Below are 24,135 nucleotides of genomic sequence, written 5' to 3' on the forward strand. Positions count from 1 at the left end.
TTCTAGTTTGATTGCACTGTGGTCTGAGAGACAGTTTGTTATAATTTCTGTTCTTGTACATTTGCTGAGGAGTGCTTTACTTCCAATTACGTGGTCGATTTTGGAGTAAGTACGATGTGGTGCTGAGAAGAATGTATATTCTCTTGATTTGGGGTGGAGAGTTCTATAGATGTCTATTAGGTCTGCTTGCTGCAGAGATGAGTTCAATTCCTGGATATCCTTGTTAACTTTCTGTCTCGTTGATCTGTCTAATGGTGACAGTGGAGTGTTGAGGTCTCCCATTATTATTGTATGGGAGTCTAAGTCTCTTTGTAAGTCTCTAAGGACTTGCTTTATGAATCTGGGTGCTCCTGTATTGGGTGCATATATATTTAGGATAGTTAGCTCTTCCTGTTGAATTGATCCCTTAACCATTATGTAATGGCCTTCTTTGTCTCTTTTGATCTTTGATGGTTTAAAGTCTGTTTTATCAGAGACTAGTATTGCAACCCCTGCTTTTTTTTGTTCTCCATTTGCTTGGTAAATCTTCCTCCATCCCTTTATTTTGAGCCTATGTATGCCTCTGTGTGTGAGATGGGTCTCCTGAATACAGCAGACTGATGGGTCTTGACTCTTTATCCAGTTTGACAGTCTGTGTCTTTTAATTGGAGCATTTAGTCCATTTACATTTAAGGTTAAGATTGTTATGTGTGAACTTGATCCTGCCATTATGATATTAACTGGTTATTTTGCTCGTTAGTTGATACAGTTCCTTCCTATCCTCGATGGTCTTTACATTTTGGCATGTTTTTGCAATGGCTGGTACCGGTTGTTCCTTTCCATGTTTAGTGCTTCCTTCAGGGTCTCTTGTAAGGCAGGTCTAGTGGTGACAAAATCTCTAAGCATTTGGTTATCTGTAAACGATTTTATTTCTCCTTCACTTATGAAACTTAGTTTGGCTGGATATGAAATTCTGGGTTTAAAATTCTTTTCTTTAAGAATGTTGAATATTGGCCCCCACTCTCTTCTGGCTTGGAGAGTTTCTGCCGAGAGATCTGCTGTTAGTCTGATGGGCTTCCCTTCGTGGGTAACCCGACCTTTCTCTCTGGCTGCCCTTAAGATTTTTTCCTTCATTTCAACTTTGGTGAATCTGGCAATTATGTGTCTTGGAGTTGCTCTTCTCGAGGAGTATCTTTGTGGCGTTCTCTGTATTTCCTGGATTTGAATGTTGGCCTGCCCTACTAGGTTGGGGAAGTTCTCCTGGATGATATCCTGAAGAGTGTTTTCCAACTTGGTTCCATTTTCCCCCTCACTTTCAGGGACCCCAATCAGACGTAGATTTGGTCTTTTTACATAATCCCATACTTCTTGCAGGCTTTGTTCATTTCTTTTTCTTCTTTTTTCTTTTGGTTTCTCTTCTCGCTTCATTTCATTCATTTGATCCTCAATTGCAGATACTCTTTCTTCCAGTTGATCGAGTCGATTACTGAAGCTTGTGCATTTGTCACATATTTCTCGTGTCATGGTTTTCATCTCTTTCATTTCGTTTATGACCTTCTCTGCATTAATTACTCTAGCCATCAATTCTTCCACTTTTTTTTCAAGATTTTTAGTTTCTTTGCGCTGGGTACGTAATTCCTCCTTTAGCTCTGAGAAATTTGATGGACTGAAGCCTTCTTCTCTCATCTCGTCAAAGTCATTCTCCGTCCAGCTTTGATCCGTTGCTGGCGATGAGCTGCGCTCCTTTGCCGGGGGAGATGCGCTCTTATTTTTTGAATTTCCAGCTTTTCTGCCCTGCTTTTTCCCCATCTTTGTGGTTTTATCTGCCTCTGGTCTTTGATGATGGTGATGTACTGATGGGGTTTTGGTGTAGGTGTCCTTCCTGTTTGATAGTTTTCCTTCTAACAGTCAGGACCCTCAGCTGTAGGTCTGTTGGAGATTGCTTGAGGTCCACTCCAGATCCTGTTTGCCTGGGTATCAGCAGCAGAGGCTGCAGAAGATAGAATATTTCTGAACAGCGAGTGTACCTGTCTGATTCTTGCTTTGGAAGCTTCCTCTCAGGGGTGTACTCCACCCTGTGAGGTGTGGGGTGTCAGACTGCCCCTAGTGGGGGATGTCTCCCAGTTAGGCTACTCAGGGGTCAGGGACCCACTTGAGCAGGGAGTCTGTCCCTTCTCAGATCTCAGCCTCCGTGTTGGGAGATCCACTGCTCTCTTCAAAGCTGTCAGACAGAGTCGTTTGCGTCTGCAGAGGTTTTGGCTGTGTTTGTTATTGCCCTGTCCCCAGAGGTGGAGTCTACAGAGACAGGCAGGTTTCCTTGAGCTGCTGTGAGCTCCACCCAGCTCGAGCTTCCCAGCAGCTTTGTTTACCTACTTAAGCCTCAGCAATGGCGGGCGCCCCTCCCCCAGCCTCACTGCTGCCTTGCCAGTAGATCACAGACTGCTGTGCTAGCAATGAGGGAGGCTCCGTGGGTGTGGGACCCTCCCGGCCAGGTGTGGGATATGATCTCCTGGTGTGCCTGTTTGCTTAAAGCGCAGTATTGGGGTGGGAGTTACCTGATTTTCCAGGTGTTGTGTGTCTCAGTTCCCCTGGCTAGGAAAAGGATTCCCTTCCCCCTTGCGCTTCCCAGGTGAGGCAATGCCTCGCCCTGCTTCAGCTCTCGCTGGTCGGGCTGCAGCAGCTGACCAGCAGCGATCGTCCGGCACTCCCCAGTGAGATGAACCCAGTACCTCATTTGAAAATGCAGAAATCACTGGTCTTCTGTGTCGCTGGCGCTGGGAGTTGGAGACTGGAGCTGTTCCTATTCGGCCATCTTGCTCCGCCCCCCCCTAGTTCTTTAATCAAACAAAAATCTAGGTGCTGCTATGAAAATATTTTGTATATATAGTTAACATGTACAATCAGTTGAATTTAAGTAAATGAGATTTTTCTTAATAATGCAGGGCCTCATCCATCAGTTGAAACCTTGGGAGTAAAAACTAAGGTTTCTTGGAGAAAAAATTCTACCTCAAGATTGCAGCACTAACTCCTGTGTGAGTTTCTAGCCTGCTGGCCTGCCTTAACGATTTCAGAATTGCCAGTTCTCATAGTTTCATGATTCAATTCCTTAAAAGAAGTATTTGCAAAATTTAGTGTTCACTGAAAATATTGCTTCTAGAGGAAATTCATCGTTAAGGTCAGAAGATTTTGAAAATTAAAAAAAAAACTCAACAAATTTTGACGTATTAAGCCATGTGCTTTTGGTAGGGTGTGGACCTTTTTCCTGATAAGTTGAATCAACTTGATTTGGAGTAACAAGTAGTTCTTAGTGAATAGTTTGTCCCTGGTCTGTGGGTTGTTCTGTTTAAGTGGAAGTTAATAGAAATATCCTAACGCAACAACCCAGACTAATATTATCTCATAAGAGTAACTGATATTTAATTTTACTTGACGTAATTACCTTTCCAAAGGATTATTGTGACTTCACAACAACTTAATGTTTTGTCTATAAATGTATTAATTTATTCATTAAAAATTTATTGAGCACTTACTATATGCCAGGCATTGGGTGCTGGGAATACACTCTTGAATGGGTAAGATCCAGACCCTGTACTCATGTTGCTAACAACCTGGTAGAAAAGAGAAACAAAACATCTATGGGAAACAGTAAAAATAATTACAACAAACAGAAAAATGGAGTGTATTAGTCTTTATAAGGACAGCTCCTATACTGGAATTCTTGAGAGAAAAATCTGTTGTGACTCAAGTTAGACACAAACATCTGAACTACATGCACCTGTCAGGACAAAGGTTTACTCCTCCAGGAACACGGAAGACTGGCATCTCACTTAGGACTGAGAATAGAATCACATATACTAAAAGAGAAGTGACTCTGAGAAACATGGTCTGAGTAAAGGCCTGCAGCTTAAAATAAGTGTGATAATGGTAAGTATTGTAACCCTGACTCTCATTAAAAAATGGTAATCAGCTACCATGGTTTGCCTCCATGACAAACAGTATGTTTGCTAAGTTTGGTCATACAGAATCATTGAAAATTGATTATGCACATAATTTTATGAGACAGACATGGCAGAGGAAGGATTTTAATCAAAGGAAAGTAAAATCAAGGGAAGATTGTACATCTTTGTAAATGTCTATGAAAAAGTGCATTTCCCTCCTCACCTCCAAACAGTAGCTAAGTTAACCCAAGCCTGACAGTGTTCTCAAGTGGAACAATATGGTACCTATCTCAACAATGTATTGTAAAAAATAAATATGTGTAAAGCTGTAGTAATCAAAACAGTGTGGTAATGGCAAAATAATAGACAAATATATTAAGGGAACATAATAGAGAGCTCAGAAATAGACCCACATGAATATAGTCAACTCATTTTTGACAAAGGAGCATAAGCAATACAATGCAGCAAAGATAGTCTTTTCAACAAATTATGCTGAAATACTTGGACATCTACATGCAAAAAAACAATGAATCTAGGCACAGACCTTAGTCCCTTCACAAAAATTAACTCAAAGTGGATCAAAGACCTAATTGTAAAATGGAAAGCTATAAAAATCCTAGAAGGTAACATATGAGAAAAACCTGCATGACTTTGGGTATGGTGATGACTTTTAAAATACAACACTAAAGGCAATCCATGAAATGTATAATTGATAAACTGAACTTCATTAATATTGTAAACTTCTCTTTGAAAGACAATGTTAAGACAATGAGAAAAGAAGCCACAGACTGGGAGAATTGAAAAGACAAACCCACAGACTGAAAGACACATCTGAAAAAAGACAGTTATCCAGAATGTACAAAGAACTCCTAAAATCAACAATAAGTAAACTCAAAAATGGGCCAAAGATCTTAATGGATAACTCACGAAAAACATACAGATGGTAAATTAGCATATGGAAAGATACTTTATGTCATATGCCATCAGGGAAATGCAAATCAAGGCAATGAGATTACTACTACACATTTATTAGAATGGCCATAATCTGGATCACTGACAACACCAAATCCTGCAGAGGATGTGGGGCAAGAGGAGCATTCACCTGCTGCTGGTGGAATTGAAAAATGGCACAGTCACTTTGGAAGATAATTCAGTGGTTTCTTACAAAACTCAACATACTTTTACCATGAGATCCAGCAAATAATTATATACTTCTTGATATTTACCCAAATAAGTTAAAAACATGTCCACACAAAAACCTGCACATAGACATGTATAGCAGCTTTATTTATAATTGCCATAATGTGGAAGCAAAAAAGATATCCTTTGGCAGGTGAATGAATAGATAAACTGTGGTACATCCAGACAATGGAGTATTACATAGTGCTAAAAACAAGTAAGTTATCAAGCCACGAAAAGATATAAAGGAACATTAAATGCATATTGTTAAGTCAAAGACAGCAATATGAAAAGACTGCATACTGTATAAATCCAACTATATGACACCCTGGAAAAGGTAAAAACTGTGAAGACAGTAAAAAGATCAATGGTTGGCAGAAATTGCCAGGGATGGAGTTCTGAATAGGTGGAGCCGTGAGGACTTTTATGGCAGTGAAAAAAACACCATATAATATAATGATGGGTACATGTCATTATACATTTGTCTAAGCTCATAGAAAGTACAACACCAAGAGTGAACCCCAATATAAACTGTGGACTTTGGGTGATAATGATGTGTTCAGTGTATATTCATTGTAACAAATGTAACACTGATGGGGGATGTTGAAAATGGCAGAGGCTGTGCATGTGTGAGGGTAGGAGGTATATGAAAAATCTCTGTAATTTTGCTATGAACCTAAAACTGCCTTAAAAAATAAAGTCTTAAAAATAAATATAATTATGATGATGCGGTAGAGAATAATCTGAGTAAATGTAACACGGCCAGAAACTGCAGTGCGTGTAAGTTCAGTGGTGCTGGAAATGCTAAATTGAGTCTGGGAGAGGCGACAGGAGGTGGCTGAGAGTCAGAAAGAAGTTGAACTGTCGAAAACGTATGTGCTCTACTTAGGAAACTCAGACTTCATGGTATAGTGGATGGGGATCTGATGAGGGTTCTCAAAAAGGAAGTACTATGAATAAATTTGTATTTTAAGTAAATTTCTGAAATAGTTGTGAAGGGGACGGATTTTAAGGGACAAAACCAGGAGCAGAAAATTAGTACCTAAGTAACAGCAATGATCCATGGGAAAGAAAGGACCTAGGGTAGAAAGAAAGGAAAGGGATGGAGAAGACATGCTAAGTTTTAAAATGTATAATTGAATTTGGGGAATGAGGGAGAAGAAGAGGTCAATAATGACATACATATTCCTATCACTAGTGGGAACTCTGAAAAGCAGAGGGACTTGAACTTCCTACAAAAGATTAATGAGTCTACAGTGGGTATCACTGATGCACATCTTTAGCAATTAGCTTGCAAGACAAGATAGGTTTTATTCTCTTTATGTAAACTACTTCTCAATTAAGCATCAGAATTTCCATAAGTTTGGGTTTATCATGCATCATACTAAGATAAATTTGAGTTCTACTCCAGTCATTAATCACTGTGTGACTTTGAGTTACTTAACTGTTTTAACTTTCATCCCTTTAAATATCAAATAAAAATATGGAAGATCTATTAAATGAAAGGAGATATATGAAGGAAGCATGCAAAAAGTTAAAACCAAAAAAACCAAAAATCTTTACCTTAGCATGGATTTTTCCCAAACGTATAGAAATACATATATTAAATATGGATTGATATATCATTGTGATCAAGAGAATTAGTACTAAAATCAGACTAATAAGGAACAGACCCTGGTTCTGTCACTTTTGATGTGACTTTTAGCAAGTTATAAAACTTTTCAAGCTTTAATTTCCTCTTTTATAAAACGAGGAAAATAATGGCACCAACCTCATAAGTTTGATGGGAAGACAGTAAAATTATAAAAGTATTTAAAATAGTTTCTCAAATTCAGTATATACTAAATAAACATTGAATATCATTATGAATTCATAAATTTGTGTGTATGCATAGATAAATATATGTATACATATAGGCATACTTATTAGACTTAATTATATAAAATTGCCAATATTCAACCATTTTGACTCACAAAAATGGCAACAGCCTATAATCAGGACAAAAACAAGATAATCAAGTCACCATCTAGATGCACTGGTTGACTTTATTGTCTCACTTTTGCTGATTTTCTTAGGCAAGCACTGGCTGCAGGACACAGTTGAACTTATTATCCAGTAGATTATTATTTGTGCACTCTATTTGTTAACAGTCATGAGAGAAGATATAAAGAGTACAGATTGAAGCTGACAGTACTATTGGATCCCAGTGCAGAGCTGCATAACCTTGGACAAGTTACTTAACCTTTCTAAGCCTGAGTCACCTTCTCTCTACAATGAAAAAAAAAAAAACTATAAAATTGTTGTAAGTATTAAATGAGATAATGCATGTAGAGCACATAATACATAGGCCAGCAGATAATGAGCACTCAATAATGTTATCTGTTAGTACACAAATTAGTAATTACTCACTCAAATTTGATTTTCTACAGATGACATTGTATTTTCTGTCTTGCAATGTTTTCCCTTCCCTCTCCTTCCCTCACCTCCTCTGCTCACTCCTTTTTTCCTCTTCTCTTCCCTGACCTCCTTTCTCTTTCCTTGTCTTCCCTTTCTTTTCCTTTCCTTTTTAATGAGGAACCACTGGGACTAATTATGATCTGTATTTGAATTATTCTGGATATATGTGTCTATTAAAGAACCTTTCCTGGAAAATGATACATTGTTTTATATATATCTGAATATACATATATACATTTTAATATATTTATATATTTTATATATAGATATATACTATATAAAATTCTACTGTTTTTAGGTATGAGATACCTGTGAATTTATTTTTGTAAGTATGATTTACATGAACAATGTTCCTTCTCATTTTAGAAAAGGAAAATACTAATATTATACTAATCTGCACCCTATCTGTTTGCTTATAAACATATTTAATAAAATAAGAAAATTTGGAACTGTTGGGATCAATAAAGAGCATTATACCCAATCCCTGAAGAGAGAAGGACTTAATTGAAGTCTGAATGTATTTAAGAGAATATGTAAGTGGCCCCAGAGAGGGCAATATGACTGAATAAGGAGGGATGCACATTTAAAAGGCTAATCTTTTGGAAATAGTCCCTGGTAGCTCCGACTGATGCATCCTTACCTCTGTATAGTTTACCCATTTGTCATTTGCCCTACCCTGATCCATTGGCACAGCTGTGGCCAGTGTGAAGCACAGTGGCAGATGAACTCACTTGAGCGGCTTTGAGGGTTTGTATCTGCAACTGTGAGGACCATGTTAAGTAAACATTGGGTGTACAATAAGTGATATTAAGTTAATCAAGTGACTAGTAGGGAGACTGGGCATAGCTTTGACAGTAATTTTCTCTAGATCTGTCTTTTGACCTCTGATTTGAATGGTGAGAGGATGTTCATGGTTTCAGAATGTGCAAATGTAGGAAACAGTGGATGAGCCCCAAGGGCAGTCCCCACATGTGGAGAAGGAAGCCCAATGACATAGGGCTGGGATATATCTGAAGCAACAGAGGGTGTCTCTAAATGGCTGTCTGCAGCCAAAAAAAAAAAAAAAAAAAGTTTTGACTGTGGGCTTCTGCTGTTTCAACACAGTCCCTCTGCTACGTGCTGGAGCAGGGCCACAGAGGAAGGGGACCTCTGAACCTGAACTTCAAGGAAAGGAAAAATAGAGAAAGGAGGAAGAGAAAAAGAAAGAGAAATAAAAAAGAAAGGATACCTGGAGGCAGTAAGAAACTGTTAAGGACATTAGAGTTGCATTTTCTCAAGTGGAAGACAAAATCAATTTTTATTTGGTTTGTTCAGGTTTTGCCTGTTTGTTTCTGTTTTACCTGGTACAAAAAGGTGAGATGTGTTGCATCAGATGCAGGTAGAAAAATAAGTTAATAAGTGAATGAATGAATGCATGTACTAATAACTAAATTGAGTCCATTATAAGACGGGTGTATTTCATACACAATCAGAATGAATTTGAGCAAACATGAAACTTCTGTTCTATCTGGAACTAGAAAGGGTCCCTATAGACAAGGAAGCCTGGGTAACTTATATATCATGCAGGTGCTCCTGATTGAATCTGCTTAGGAATGGGGCTTGCCCCAGGGTTGAACAAACCATTATTTGACGTTTCTTAGCTCGTTGTAAGAGACGTTTAGACCAAATTTTTAACAAGATAAATATTGTCAAAATTATGATCAGGCAAATTATGGAAGAACAAAAATGGTTGATGCTAATTGCCCAAATATATCTTAATGGATGAACTCAAGACATGAGAAATAAGAAGGCCAGTGTTTGGAAAGCTATTGAGTGGTCTACAATAAATTTAACTACCTGTGATCAGGACCTTGCAGATTCAGTTTATACACCCTGCTTTCCTTTGCTCTTATATTGAAATGAGAGCTTGTACCTTAGAATATATTGTTAATGAGACTGGGCCTATAAGCATATTCTTGGATTTTTTAAATAATTAGGGTATAGGAAAGTACTAATATAGATAATTTTTTCTTTGAGGGAAAAATTCTGTATCTAAAGAAGGAAAGGAAGTAAGATGATTAATACTTATTTAAAAAAAAATAAACTGCCAAAATAAGGAAATGCTTTGGTGCTTCCTCAGTCATGGGTTCAACTTTAAAGATAGTTATGGGGTGGATTTGGGGCCTGTTGAAAAGAATGATCCTCTCCATTTCCATCACTGTCCAAATGAGTCATAAATCAGCTGATTGGGTTCTCATCTATTTCTAGGATGATAGAGGGATGATGATAGGATGGGTCACTTGGTGTAATTATTGAGAATCCATTCATTTATATAAAAAAGAACAAGGAAGAGTTGTCATTATCTGTAAGATCCCCCCTCTCCTCTGTTTTTAACCTTTTAAGTAATGGAAAGCTATTAGAAGATTTTGTTTGCCTCATCCACGGGTTGAAAAATCATCTCAATGTGGAAGCTGATCTTTGCCAAATGAATATGGAAAATACCAATGTTATTATAAATTCTGTTTATTCAGAGGTCTTGCCAGTGAGTGAACTCCATATAACCCAGAACATATACCTTAATACTGGTCCTCTGCAGTGGAATACTACCTAGGGAACTTAAGGAAATGCTCACGTAACATTATGTTCTAAGTAAAAGACAAACAGATTTAGGCTATGCTGGAATTGATTGTAAGATGCTAATCTAGGTCCTTTCCTATCAACAATCTTGGAGGATTGAAATGTAATCCTGTCTTAGATTGATACAAACTCCGTTGCTTTCTTCAATGCCATGACTCAGGATATTTCATATATTAGAGGGTTTTTTTTTTTTTTTTGAGTCTCACTCTGTCACCCAGGCTGGAGTGCAGTGGCATGATCTCAGCTCACTGCAACCTTTGCCTGCCAGATTCAAGCGATTCTCCTACCGCAGCCTCCTGAGTAGCTAAGATTACAGGCACATGCCACCACACCCAGCTATTTTTTTTTTTTTTTTTTTAAGTAGAGATGGGGTTTCACCATATTGGTCAGGCTGGTCTCGAACTCTTGGCCTCATGATCTACCCGCCTCGGCCTCACAAAGTGCTGGGATTACAGGCGTGAGCCAAGATGGTTTTTAAAATTAACTTGAGCAATCTTTAAAATCCTAGTAGCTGGTCCAAAATAGTATGGCTGGAATGCATATATGCTCACATCTGTAGCTTTTACCTCAGTGCTTTGTGTTGCAGCATTGGCATTAGGGTTTCCAAAACCTTACCATGATACTAGAACAGCGGTGACAAAGTTTATTCTATAGAACTCTTAACTAGTTCCACAAATTGTTAAACAATCTTTATGTAGAATAAACCATTCTACTGTCAAGTAAGTGTGGGAGAACGCTTACCCTCAATTCTTCATTTGTTGTGCCATAATGCACACTGATGTATTAAAGATGCTCTAGGATTCCCGAGCAAGATGGCCAAATAGGAACGGCTCTGGTCTGCAGCTCCCAGCGAGACCAACACAAGAAGGCAGGTGATTTCTGCCTTTCCAACTGAGGTACCAGGTTCATATGGTCTTCACAACCCATAGACCAGGGAGATTCCCTCGGGTGTCTACGCCACAAGGGCCCTGGGTTTCAAGCACAAAACCGGGCAGCCCTTTGGGCAGACACTGGGCTAGTTGCAGAAATTTTTTTTTTCTTACCCTGGTGGTGCCTGGAATGCCAGTGAGACAGCACTGTTCACTTCTCTGGAATGGGGACTGAAGCCAGGGAGCCAAGTGGTGTTGCTCAGCAAATCCCACCCCCATGGAGCCCAGCAAGCTAAGATCCACTGGCTTGAAATTGTCACTGCCAGCACAGCAGTCTGAAGTCCACCTATGATGCTCCAGCTTGGTGCAGGGAGGGGCATCCACCATTACTGAGGCTTAAGTAGGCAGTTTTCCCCTCACAGTGTAAACAAAGCCACCAGGAAGATTGGACTGGGCAGAGCCCCACCTCAGTGCTGCAAAGCCACTGTAGCCAGACTGCCTCTCTAGATTCCTCCTCTCTGGGAAGGGCATCCCTGAAAGGCAGCAGCCCCAGTCAGGGGCTTATAGATAAAATTCCCATCTCCCTGGGACAGAGCACCTGGGGGAAGGGGCAGCTGTGGGTGCAGTTTCAGCAAACTTAAACATTTCTGCCTGCCAGCTCTGAAGAGAGCAGTGGATCTCCCAGCACAGTGCCCAAGCTCTGCCAAGGGACAGACTGCCTCCTCAAGTGGGTCCCTGACCCCTAGGCCTCCTGATGGGGAGACACCTCCCAGCAGGGGTTGACAGACGCCTCATAAAGGAGAGCTCTGGCTGGAATCTGGCAGGTGCCCCTCTGGGACGAAGCTTCCAGAGGAAGGAGCAGGCAGCAATCTTTGCTGTTCTGCAGCCTCTGCTGGTGATACCCAGGCAAACAGGGTCTGGAGTGGACCCCCAGCAAACTCCAGCAGACCTGCAGAAAAGGGATCTGACTGTTAGAAGGAAAACTAACAAACAGAAAGCAATAGCATCAACATAAACAAAAAGTATGTCCACTCAAAAACCTCCATCTGAAGGTCACCAACAGCAAAAACCAAAGGTAGATAAATCCATGAAGATGAGGAAAAATCAGTGCAAAAAGGCTGAAAATTCCAAAAACCAGGGCACTTCTTCTTCTCCAAAAGATCCCAACTCCTCACCAGCAAGGGAACAAAACTGGACAGAGAATGAGTTTGATGAATAGACAGAAGTAGGCTTCAGAAGGTGGGTAATAACAAAGTCCTCTGAGCTAAAGGAGCATGTTCTAACCCAATGCAAGGAAGCTAAGAAACTTGATAAAATTGCTAACTGGAATAACCAGTTTAGAGAAGAACATAAATGACCTGATGGAGCTGAAAAACACAGCACGAGAATTTCGTGAAGCATACACAAGTATCAATAGCTGAATCGATCAAGTGGAAGAAAGAATATCAGAGATTGAAGATCAACTTAATAAAATAAAGCATGAAGAGAAGATTAGAGTATAAAGAATGAAAAGGAATGAATAAATCATCTAAGAAATATGAGACTATGTGAGAAGACCAAACCTACATTTGATTAGTGTATCTAAAAGTGATGGGGAGAGTTGGAAAACACTCTTCAGGATATTAACCAAGAGAACTTCCCCAACCTAGCAAGACAGGCCAACATTCAAATTCAGAAAATACTGAGAATACCACAAAGTTACTCCTTGAGAAGAGCAATCCCAAGACACATAATCGTCAGATTCACCAAGGTTGAAATAAAGGAAAAAATGTTAAGGGCAGCAGAGAGAAAGGTCACATTACCCACAAAGGGAAGCCCATCAGACTAATAACAGATCTTTCTGCAGAAACCCTCTGCCAGAAGAGAGTGGGGGTCAATATTCAACATCCTTAAAGAAAATAGTTTTCAACCCAGAATTTCATATCCAGCCAAATTAAGCTTCATAAGTGAAGGAGAAATAAAATCCTTTACATACAAGCAAATGCAAAGGGATTTTGTCACCATCAAGCCTGCCTTACAAGAGCTCTTGAAGGAAGCATTAAATATGGAAAGGAAAAACCGGTACCAGCCACTGCAAAAACAACCCAAAATGTGAAGACCATTGACACTATGAAGAAACAGCACCAACTAATGGGCAAAATAATCAGCTAGCATCATAATGACAGGATCAGATTTACACATAACAATATCAACCTTAAATGTAAATGGGATAAAAACCCCATTTACAAGGCACAGACTGGCAAATTGGATAAAGAGTCAAGACCAATTGATGTGCCATATTCAGGAGACCCATCTCACGGGCAAAGACACACATAGGCTCAAAATAAAAGGATGGAGGAAGATTTACCAAGCAAATGAAAACCGAAATAAGCAGGGGTTGCAATCTAGTCTCTGATAAAACAGGCTTTAAGCCAACAAAGATCAAAAAAGACAAAGAAGTGTATTACATAATGGTAAAGGGATCAATGCAACAAGAAGAGCTAACTATCCTAAATACATATACACCCAATACAGGAGCACCGGGATTCAAAAAGCAACTTCTTAGAGACCTACAGAGACAGACTCCCAAACAATAAAAGTGGGAGACTTTAACACCCCACTGTCAATATTAGACAGATCAATGAGACAGAAAATTAACAAGGATATTCAAGACTTGAACTCAGCTCTGGACCAAATCGACCTAGTAGACATCTACAGAACTCTCCACCCCAAATCAACAGAATATACATTCTTCTCTGCACCATATCACACCTATTCTAAAATTGACCACATAACTGGAAGTAAAACACTCCTCAGCAAATGCAAAAGAATGGAAATCATAACCAACACTCTCTCAGACCACAGTGCAATCAAATTAGAACTCAGGATTAAGAAACTCACTCAAAACCACACTACTACATGGAAACTGAACAACCTGCTCCTGAAAAACTACTGGGTAAATAGCGAAATTAAGGAAGAAATAAATAAGTTGAAACCAATGAGAACAAAGACACAACATATCTATCAGACTCTCTGGGACACACCAAAGCAATGTTTAGAGGGAAATTTATAGCACTAAATGCCCACCGGAGAAAGTAGGAAAGATCTGAAATTGACACCCTAATATCACAATTAAAAGAAGTAGAGAAACAAGAGCAAACAAATTCAAAAGCTAGCAGAAAACAAGAAATAACTAAGATCAGAGCAGGTCTCCTTCAGTGAAGGAGATACAGACATGAAAAGTCCCTCAAAATTCATTGAATCCAGGAGCTGGTTTTATGAAAAGATTAGCAAAATAGATAAACCACTAGCCAGACTAATAAAGAAGAAAAGAAAGAAGAATCAAATAGACACAATGAAAAATGATGAATGGTATATTACCACTGATCCGACAGCAATACAAACTACCGTCAGAGAATACTATAAACACCTCTGCACAAATAAATTAGAAAATCTAGAAGAAATGGATAAATTCCTGGACACATACAGCCTCCCAAGACTAAACCAGGAAGAAGTTGAATTCCTGAATAGACCAGTAACAAGTCCTGAAATTGAGGCAGTAATTAGTAGCCTACCAACCAAAGAAAGCCTAGGAACAGAGGGATTCACACCTGAATTCTACCAGAGGTACAAACAGGACCTGATACCATTCCTCCTGAAACTATTCCAAACAATAGAAAAAGAGGGACTCCTCCCTAACTCATTTTATGAGGCCAGCATCATCCTGATACCACAACCTGGCAGAGACACAACAAAAGAAAGAAAATTTCAAGCCAACATCGCTGATGAACATCAATGCAAAAATCCTCAATAAAATACTGGCAAATTGAATCCAGCAGCACATTAAAAAGCTTATCCACTATGATCAAGTCAGCCTCATCCCTGGGATGCAAGGCTGGTTCAATATACACAAATCAATAAACTTAATCCATCACATAAACAGAACCAAAGACAAAACCACATCATTATCTCAATAGAAGCAGAAAAGGCATTCCATAAAATTCAACACTCCTTCTTGCTAGAAACACTCAATAAACTAGGTATTGATGAAACGTATCTCATAATAATAAGAGCTATTTATGACAAACACACAGCTAATGTCATACTGAATGGTAAAATGCTGGAAGCATTCCCTTTGAAAACTGGCACAGGACAAGGATGCCCTCTGTCATCACTCCTATTTAACAAAGTATTGGAAGTTCTGACTAGGGCAATCAGGAAAGAGAAATAAAGGATATTCAAATAGGAAGAGAGGAAGTCAAATTATATTTTTTTGCAGATGATGTGATTGTATATTTAGAAAACCCCATCATCTCAACCCAAATCTCCTTAAGCTGATAAGCAACTTCAGCAAAGTCTCAGGATACAAAATCAATGTGCAAAAATCACAAGGATTCCTATACACAAATAATAGACAAACAGAGAGCCAAATCATGAGTGAACTCCCATTCACAATTGCTACAAAGAGAATAAAATACCTAGGAATACAACTTCCAAGGGATGTGAAGGACCTCTTCAAGGAGAACTACAAACCACTGCTCAAGGAGGTAAGAGAGGACACAAACAAATGGAAAAGCATTTTGTGCTCATGGATAGGAAGAATCAATATCGTGAAAATGGCCATACTGCCCAAAGAAATTTATAGATTCAATGCTATTCCCATCAAGCTACCATTGACTTTCTTCACAGAATTAGAACAAAACTACTTTAATTTTATATGGAACCAAAAAGGTGTTGGGAGAATAAGCTAGCCATATGCAGAAAACTGAAACTGGACCCCTTCTTTACACCTTACACAGAAATTAACTCAAGATGGATTAAAGATTTAAATGTAAGACAGAAAACCATGAAAACCCTAGAAGAAAACCTAGGCAATACCATTACGGACATAGGCATGGGCAAAGGCTTCATAACTGAAACACTGAAAGCAATGGCAACAAAAGCCAAAATTGACAAATGGGATCTAATTAAACTAAAGAGCTTCTGCACAGCAAAAGAAACTATCATCAGAGTGAGCAGGCAACCTACAGAATGGGAGAAAAATTTTGCAATCTATCCATCTGACAAAGCACTAATATCCAGAATCTACAAGGAACTTGAACAAATTTACAAGAAAAAAAACAATTCTATCAGAAAGTTGGCAAAGGATATGAACAGTTTTCAAAAGAAGACATTTATGCAGCCAATAAACATGAAAAAAAAAGCTCATCATCACAAGTCGTTAGAGAAATGCAAATCAAAGCCACAATGAGATATCCTCTCACGCCAGTTAGAATGGTGATCATTAAAAAGTCAGGAAACAACAGATGCTGGAGAGGATGTGGAGAAATAGGAACACTTTTACACTGTTTGTGGGAGTATAAATTTGTGGGAGTATAAATTAGTTCAACCATTGTGGAGGACAGTGTGGCAATTCCTCAAGTATCTAGAACTGGAAATACCATTTGACCCAGCAATCACATTATTGGGCATATACCCAAAGGATTATACATTATTCTACTATAAAGACACATGAACACGTATGTTTATTGCAGCACTGTTCACAATAGCAAAGACTTGAAACCAACCCAAATGCCCATCAATGCTAGACTGGATAAAGAAAATGTGACACATACACACCATGGAATACTATGCAGCCATAAAAGATAATAAGTTCATGTCCTTTGCAGGGATGTGGATGAAGCTGGTAACCATCATTCTCAGCAAACTAATACAGAAACAGAAAACCAAACACCGCATGTTCTCACTCATAAGTGGGATTTGAACAATGAGAACACATGGACACAGGGAGGGGACTACCACATACTGGGGCCTGTCAGGGGGTGTGGGTCAGGGGGTATGGGTCAAGGGAAGGGATAGCATTAGGAGAAATACTTCATGGAGATGATGGGTTGATGGATGCAACAAACCACCATGGCACGTGTATACCTATGTAACAAACCTGCATGTTCTGCCCGTGTATCCCAGAACTTAAAGTATAATTTTTTTAAAAAAAAAGATGCTCTAATAAAGCTCCTATTTAAAATTCAGCCTTTTCAATGTTTCTCAAAATTATTTGAGCAGAGAACATTTCCTCTCAAAGTGTATGTATTAAAATCTTGTAGAAAAAATACACTATGGAACACAGTTTGTGAATGCCATGCTAAATGAGTCAAGTAATTGATTAGGCATGTGAATGGAAATAAAGTTTCTTAAACATTCCAATAATTATTTTTAAAAATAATTGTAAGTTTGATTTTAGATTCAGGGGTTACAAGGGGAGATTTATTACGTGGGTATATTGTATGGCTCTATGGTTTGGGATACAGATTATCCCATCACCCAAGCAGTGACCCTATAGTACCCAATGGGTAGTTTTTCAGCCCATGTTCCCCCTCCTCCGCCCTCTCTCTAGTAGTCCCCAGTGTCTGTTTATCTTATATTAAGTTTCAACAAAAATAAGTAATGGGTAAAGGGCTCCCTAGGCAGTAAATGGTACTGGAATACCATACTGATTAGCCATATGCAGAAGAATGAAACCGGACCCCTACTTTTCACCATATATGAAAATTAACTCGAGATGGATTAAATATTTAAATGTAAGACCTCAAGCTATACAAATTCTGGAAGAAAACCTAGGAAATACCATTCTGGACATTGGCCTTGGTAAAGAATTTATGGCTACGTCCCCAAAAGCAATTGCAACAAGAAAAAAGATTGACCAAGTGGAACAAATTAAACCAATGATTATTTTACCTCCTTGCATTTGTGCATGCCATTTCTTCTCCCTGAAATGATAGCCTACTGTTAGCAACCCACCCTTGGCCTTGCCTTATCCTTATGTTGAATAAGACCATTCAAGTTCCAGTTTAAAAGTAATCATTGTGAGAAACCTTTTCTGATACCTCAAGACTGCATTGAGTGTCCCTCCTCTGATCTTTTCTAAAACTGCGTACTAGCTTTCTATCAGCACTTGCAACTTATTCATTTCTTTTTACTTGAAGAAATTACAGTTCCTATTGTAAACCCATTGTTTATTATAAGACCTTGTAAATGGATGAGTGGGAAAAGAAAAAAGAAAAAAAAAGATTCAGGGAAGTATATCCTAAGATAAGTTTTGCTGATCAGCAAAGGACATAAAATCCTAAGAAGAGAAGTTAGGGGAAATCAGAGAAAACCATAGCTTCCTGTACCATTGGAAATCTGTCCCACAGAGAATAGATATCATGAAACCCTTAAAATGACGGAATCAATTGTAGAGGACATTAAAATCTTAATCATGTGGGTAAGGAAACTCGGGATCATATATCCACAAGTTGCTTACTAATCTGCTTTAGAGGGAAGCCATGTGGATAGCTTGTCTTGGATTCCAAAGCAAACAGATGTTCTTTCTTTCACAGTGGTGCCAAGCCACTTATATTTTCTTTCTTCTAAAAGCCAATAGTAGTACACACAGTACAAAAGGAATGTTATATGTTTTCATGTAAAAGCAACTACAATGTTTACATAGTCAATAGACTGCAACATTTCCAGAAACAAAACACAGTGAGTAGAATTAAGAAAATGACTGTCCCTCAGGAAAAGCAAATATCACCAGTGAATTAGTTAGAACACTGGTGACATGGTTCCATGGACCAAGTTGACTAAGGGCTAGTGGTGAGATTAATCCCTGCAGCAGGGAATAAGAGTTTCTCTCTTTAAATGTTTAAATTTGACCCAAATAGACATCTTGCTCTGAGTAAAAGTAAAACCAAAGGGTCACCTATAGACCTTTTCTGTTGTCACTAATGTCTAGTCCCTCAAAAGCTCAGACCTGATGCATGAGAATAGGCTCCTATGTGGTTTTCTCAGCAGTTTTTCCCTTTATTTTGTCCTACAAATAACAAACTCAATGCAGAACTTAAGAACCTAGGCTGTGCCTGGTTCAGAAACCTGCTCTTTCATCTTCTACTTCTGTTACTTGTACAAGTACCTTAGCCACTTTATTTCTCGGTTTGCAAATCTGGAAAACTGGGATAATAATAATATTACATGCATCATAGAGTATTGTCAGGACTGAATTAGTTATGAAGTGTCCAGCACTTACAATAAGTACCAACTTTTAGCTAATATTAATTTCATTAGTATTAACAATGTTAATATTTTATCACCATAAATCAGTAATGGCACTAACTCCATCTCCTACTCAAAATTTCCTAAGATCTTTTCATGTCTAAATTTCTAATTTGGAAGTCTTCTAGCTCATACCATACTTCATATGCCACAATTCTTTAATATTCAATTTGAAATCCATCCTGGAGATCCCCTAAATATACCCCATGCTTAGCCCTTAGCCCAACCTTGAGGCTTTGTACACATGGCTCATTTTTTATAATATACCATTTCTTATTCCTAACTAGTCAATTTCTATCCATTCTTCAAGATCTAGTTATAATTTAACTTTTTTGGAAGTATCCCTCTCCTGTCTCTGTAATCATGATCCCTTATCTGAGCGTAGCATTGTGTCACCCACTGACATTGATGTATATTTCACATAGACATATCTGAATACATTCTCCTTGAAAATATGAACAAGAACACCACTATCCTTGAGAGTATTGAAATTATCCTGAGGTAGCCACAGTATGGGTGGAGAAGGTGATAAATTGCCCTACTCTATTTTCTTGTTTGGTTTACGTCAGTTGGCTGTTTTATAATGGGCACAATCTTATTGGCTTTGTTCCAAATACTGCACCCACTTGCAAAAGTGAAGGCAATAGGAAGAGATAAAATAAATGGAAATATTATAGCACTCTTTAATAAAGTGGCAAATATCTGTCCCTTGATATTATAAACCTTGTTTGGAAGCAGTAAAAAAATGATGTTTGAATATTTAAGAGTGGCAATGTGATGATTTTATCATTGGGGTTTGTTTTGTTTTATTGGGGAAATTGCAGATTAGTATTTCCAACCTAAAAAGTAACATCTTATTCTATGAATTCTTCCCCATTTTCTGTGAAAATAATTACCAATTAATTCCTTTTTTTTCTTATTTTTCCCTTCCCCTCTCCTTCTCTACTGGGGCCTGTGATAGAAAATTTATGTATTTTTTCTAACTAGAAATATAACTTTATTTGGGAAAGGCTATGGACCATGTTTAAACCCATTTACCCCATTTTTTTAGAGTTGATGAGGGGGAGGAAAATGTCTTCCCTGTGTGTCAATTGACTCCAGAACACAAATAGGAAACAAGAAAGTGAATTCTAAGACACTTAGGAAAATTGCTTTCTCTTGTAGACCGATGTATACTGCTTCTCTGATATCCCAGCTTGCGTCCTGATACTTTCTGCAAAGAGTTATCTTCAATTATTGCCCACTCCTGTGAGCTTTAAATTGCTTATTATTGAAATTTTATTACTTAGCAACTAATTACATACTGTCTTGCACTGTTCAATTCCATGTGGTAAGTCAGTAGCCTGGAAATCCTTCTTAAATCTTCTTATAAATTTTTAAACTTTTTTATCCCATAACATACTATTTCTTTTATATTCTCTATATTAGTCACCACCATTGCATTACTACCATCACTATATGAGTTATGAGTCTCATCAGTTCTCACCTTCAAAGGCCACCCAACAGGTCTCCTGGCTTTAGTCATATTTGCTCACATTTGTCTTGTACTCTGACCTCTCAGTGATGTTTGTAATTTACAGATTTAAATATATAATTCTTCTCTTGAAAATTACTCAACAGAGAATAAAATCCCAATGTAGAATGGTCTACAAGGACTTTCATGCAATGGGATCTGCCCAGCTGCCAAGCCTTGTCTCAGATCAGTACTGTATTCTCCCACACTACGCTATTCCTTTAATAACATAATACAGCAGCACTGAATTAGCTGCAGCTATTGTAATAAGGTATATGCACTTGAGCCTCTGTGTTTTTATGTATTCTGTTTCTTCTACTTGGAAAGCCTCACTACTTAAATTTTCCCTCCAAGTCTTTGCTAAAATGCCCTCTTCCCAAGTAAAGTGTCCCCTGATCACCCTGAAACTTAGATGCTATTTCGTCCAATTTTCATACATTTTTGTATTTCCATTGTAACAAATTTCTTCTGTGCAATTGAGTTTTCAGTTGTGTGTTCTCAATTAGCATTTGGGACAAGCACTGTGTCTCCTCTGCTTAGCACAGCATCTAGCACATAGAAGGCATTCAGTAAATATTTATAGGATAAATGAATATCAGATCTTCTCACTTAAATTGTATCAACCTGGAAACAATGGCCATGGTATCCCTCTCTGTGCCCAAATCAGTATTGAATACTTGGGAGAAGCTTCATAAGTACTTTCTGATAAATAAATTAATTCAAGTGACATAAATCATAAGACACTCTCTAATTTTATTTCTTTTATTTATGATTGCTTCTCACATACAAGAAATACACAAAAAATATGAGACCACAGCCAAGGCAAAAAGTATAAGTGACAATATTACAAAGTGTTTTATTCTCAAGAAAGGCAATTTCACTATTATCCATTGTACTATTCAGGTCATAGGCATGGGCAAGGACTTCATGTCTAAAACACAAAAAGCAACGGCAACAAAAGCCAAAATTGACAAATGGGATCTAATTAAACTAAAGAGCTTCTGCACAGCAAAGGAAACTATCATCAGAGTGAACAGGCAACCTACAGAATGGGAGAAAATTTTTGCAGTCTCCTCATCTGACAAAGGGCTAATATCCAGAACCTGTAAAGAACTCAATCAAATTTACAAGAAAAAAACAAACAACCCCATCAAAAAGTGGGCAAAGGATATGAACAGACACTTCTCAAAAGAAGACATTTATACAGCCAACAGACACATGAAAAAATGCTCATCATCACTCACCATCAGAGAAATGCACATCAAAACCACAACGAGATACCATCTCACACCAGTTAGAATGGCGATCATTAAAAAGTCAGGAAACAACAGGTGCTGGAGAAGATGTGGAGAAATAGGAACACTTTTACACTGTTGGTGGGACTGTAAACTAGGTCAACCATTGTGGGAAACAGTGTGGCGATTCCTCAAGGATCTAGAACTAGAAATACCATTTGACTCAGCCATCCCATTACTGGGTATATACCCAAAGGGTTATAAATCATGGTGCTCTAAAGACACATGCACACGTATGTTTATTGCAGAACTATTCACAATAGCAAAGGCTTGGAGTCAACCCAAATGTCCATCAATGATAGACTGGATTAAGAAAATGTGGCACATATACACCATGGAATACTATGCAGCCATAAAAAAGGATGAGTTCGTGTCCTTTGTAGGGACGTGGATGCAGCTGGAAACCATCATTCTCAGCAAACTATCGCAAGAACAGAAAACCAAATACTGCATGTTCTCACTCATAGGTGGGAACTGAACAATGAGATCACTTGGACTTGGGAAGGGGAACATCACACACTGGGGTCTATTGTGGGGAGCGGGGAGCGGGGAGGGATAATATTAGGAGATATACCTAATGTAAATGGCAAGTTAATGGGTGCAGCACACCAACATGGCACATGTATACATATGTAACAAACCTGCACGTTGTGCACATGTACTCTAAAATTTAAAGTATATTAAAAAACATCAAATAGTATAATTCTGGCTGTAAATTACTTGCTGTTATTTTAGACTATTAAATAATCATTACATTTTTCTTTATTATTCTGCAGTGGGATAAAATCATCCCATAAGAACCATTTGGCTCTTTAAAAGAAAATGCATTCTGACCAACAAATAGGGACCCCTACCATCCCCACCACCATCAACTCCGTTATCGTCTTCACCACCATCACCATCATTACCGACAGCAATTGCTACCATCATCCCTGCCATCATCATCATCACCTACCACCATCCCTGACACCATCACCATCATTACCTGCCACCATCCCTGACACCATCACCATCATTACCTCCCACCATCCCTGACACCATCACCATCATTACCTACCGCCATCCCTGACACCATCACCATCATTACCCGCCACCATCCCTGACACCATCACCATCATTACCCCCCACCATCCCTGACACCATCACCATCATTACCTACCGCCATCCCTGACACCATCACCATCATTACCTGCCGCCATCCCTGACACCATCACCATCATTACCTGCCACCATCCCTGACACCATCACCATCATTACCTGCCACCATCCGTAACACCATCACCATCATTACCTACCACCATCCGTAACACCATCACCATCATTACCTGCCACCATCCGTAACACCATCACCATCATTACCTACCACCATCCCTAACACCATCACCAACATTACCTGCCACCATCCTTACCACCATCACCATCATTACTTACCACTGCCATGACCACCACTACCACCTTCATCAACAATGCAGACATTGGTCACAAGCATATTCCAAAATCCAGCTTAATTCATTCGAACCTGAGTTCTCATTTGACAGAACTATTAAACATATTTTTTTCTTTCATAAGAAATTAAATCTGAGAAAACGCTAGTGGGAATGGAATCACTGGCCTGAAAAGTAGAGTTCTTGGCAAGCAGCAGACCAAGTGTCACTGAAAGAAGGAGAGAATAAATAATGGAAACACCACAGGCGATTGTTTCTGGAAACAAGATATATAAAGTAATATATGCTGCTATCCTCTAGGTTGGACAAAGCAAGACAGAGATTCAAGGAAGGACAGATGAAACAGCCTTAAAATGAACAGAGATACCAAAAATTTCCCCCAAGGTAGGAGGTCAAAGAGACTTTTAAGAAATAAATAAGGATTTTACTCTCACATAAAGAAAATAAATCCTTTAGCATTTTGTCTGTTGGTAGATTTATGTTATTCTGAAAGATGGACTTTACTGAGCTTTAGGAGAAAATCAAGGGGGGAAAAAAAAAAAGGCATGCTGACATCCCCCAAAACAGCTGCTTTTCTATTCCTCCAAGGCTCAGTATATGTAATGTCCAAAAATCAGATCAATCAGTAACAAGACAGTCAGACAGTGAAACCATTTTGCCCATTTTGGAATCAGGTAAACAAAGCAGTAGTTTTCAAATAGTTATTTCAGTTCAACCACAGAGAGCTCAGAGATTTTACTGTTGCCTACTCCCTTTAGAGATTAGCACCAAAAA

At 38.6% G+C, this 24,135-nt stretch overlaps 1 protein-coding gene across 5 annotated transcripts in view; it reads right to left on the bottom strand.

The window, feature by feature from the left end:
- Positions 1 to 24,135, bottom strand: part of LOC105471325 (cholinergic receptor muscarinic 2) — a 154,944-nt gene that overhangs the window by 27,280 nt on the left and 103,529 nt on the right. For 3 of the 5 annotated variants that reach the window (XR_011621937.1, XM_011723763.3, XM_011723764.3), the window contains exon 3: positions 3,510 to 3,587. The exons of the other annotated variants lie outside the window; for them this stretch is intronic. The gene's annotated coding sequence lies outside the window, so the exon portion shown is untranslated. The remainder of the gene's footprint in view (positions 1 to 3,509; positions 3,588 to 24,135) is intronic. 5 annotated transcript variants of the gene reach the window in all.

Source organism: Macaca nemestrina, chromosome 4 (genome assembly GCF_043159975.1).
Source record: "Macaca nemestrina isolate mMacNem1 chromosome 4, mMacNem.hap1, whole genome shotgun sequence".
NCBI classification, from domain to species: Eukaryota; Metazoa; Chordata; class Mammalia; order Primates; family Cercopithecidae; genus Macaca; species Macaca nemestrina.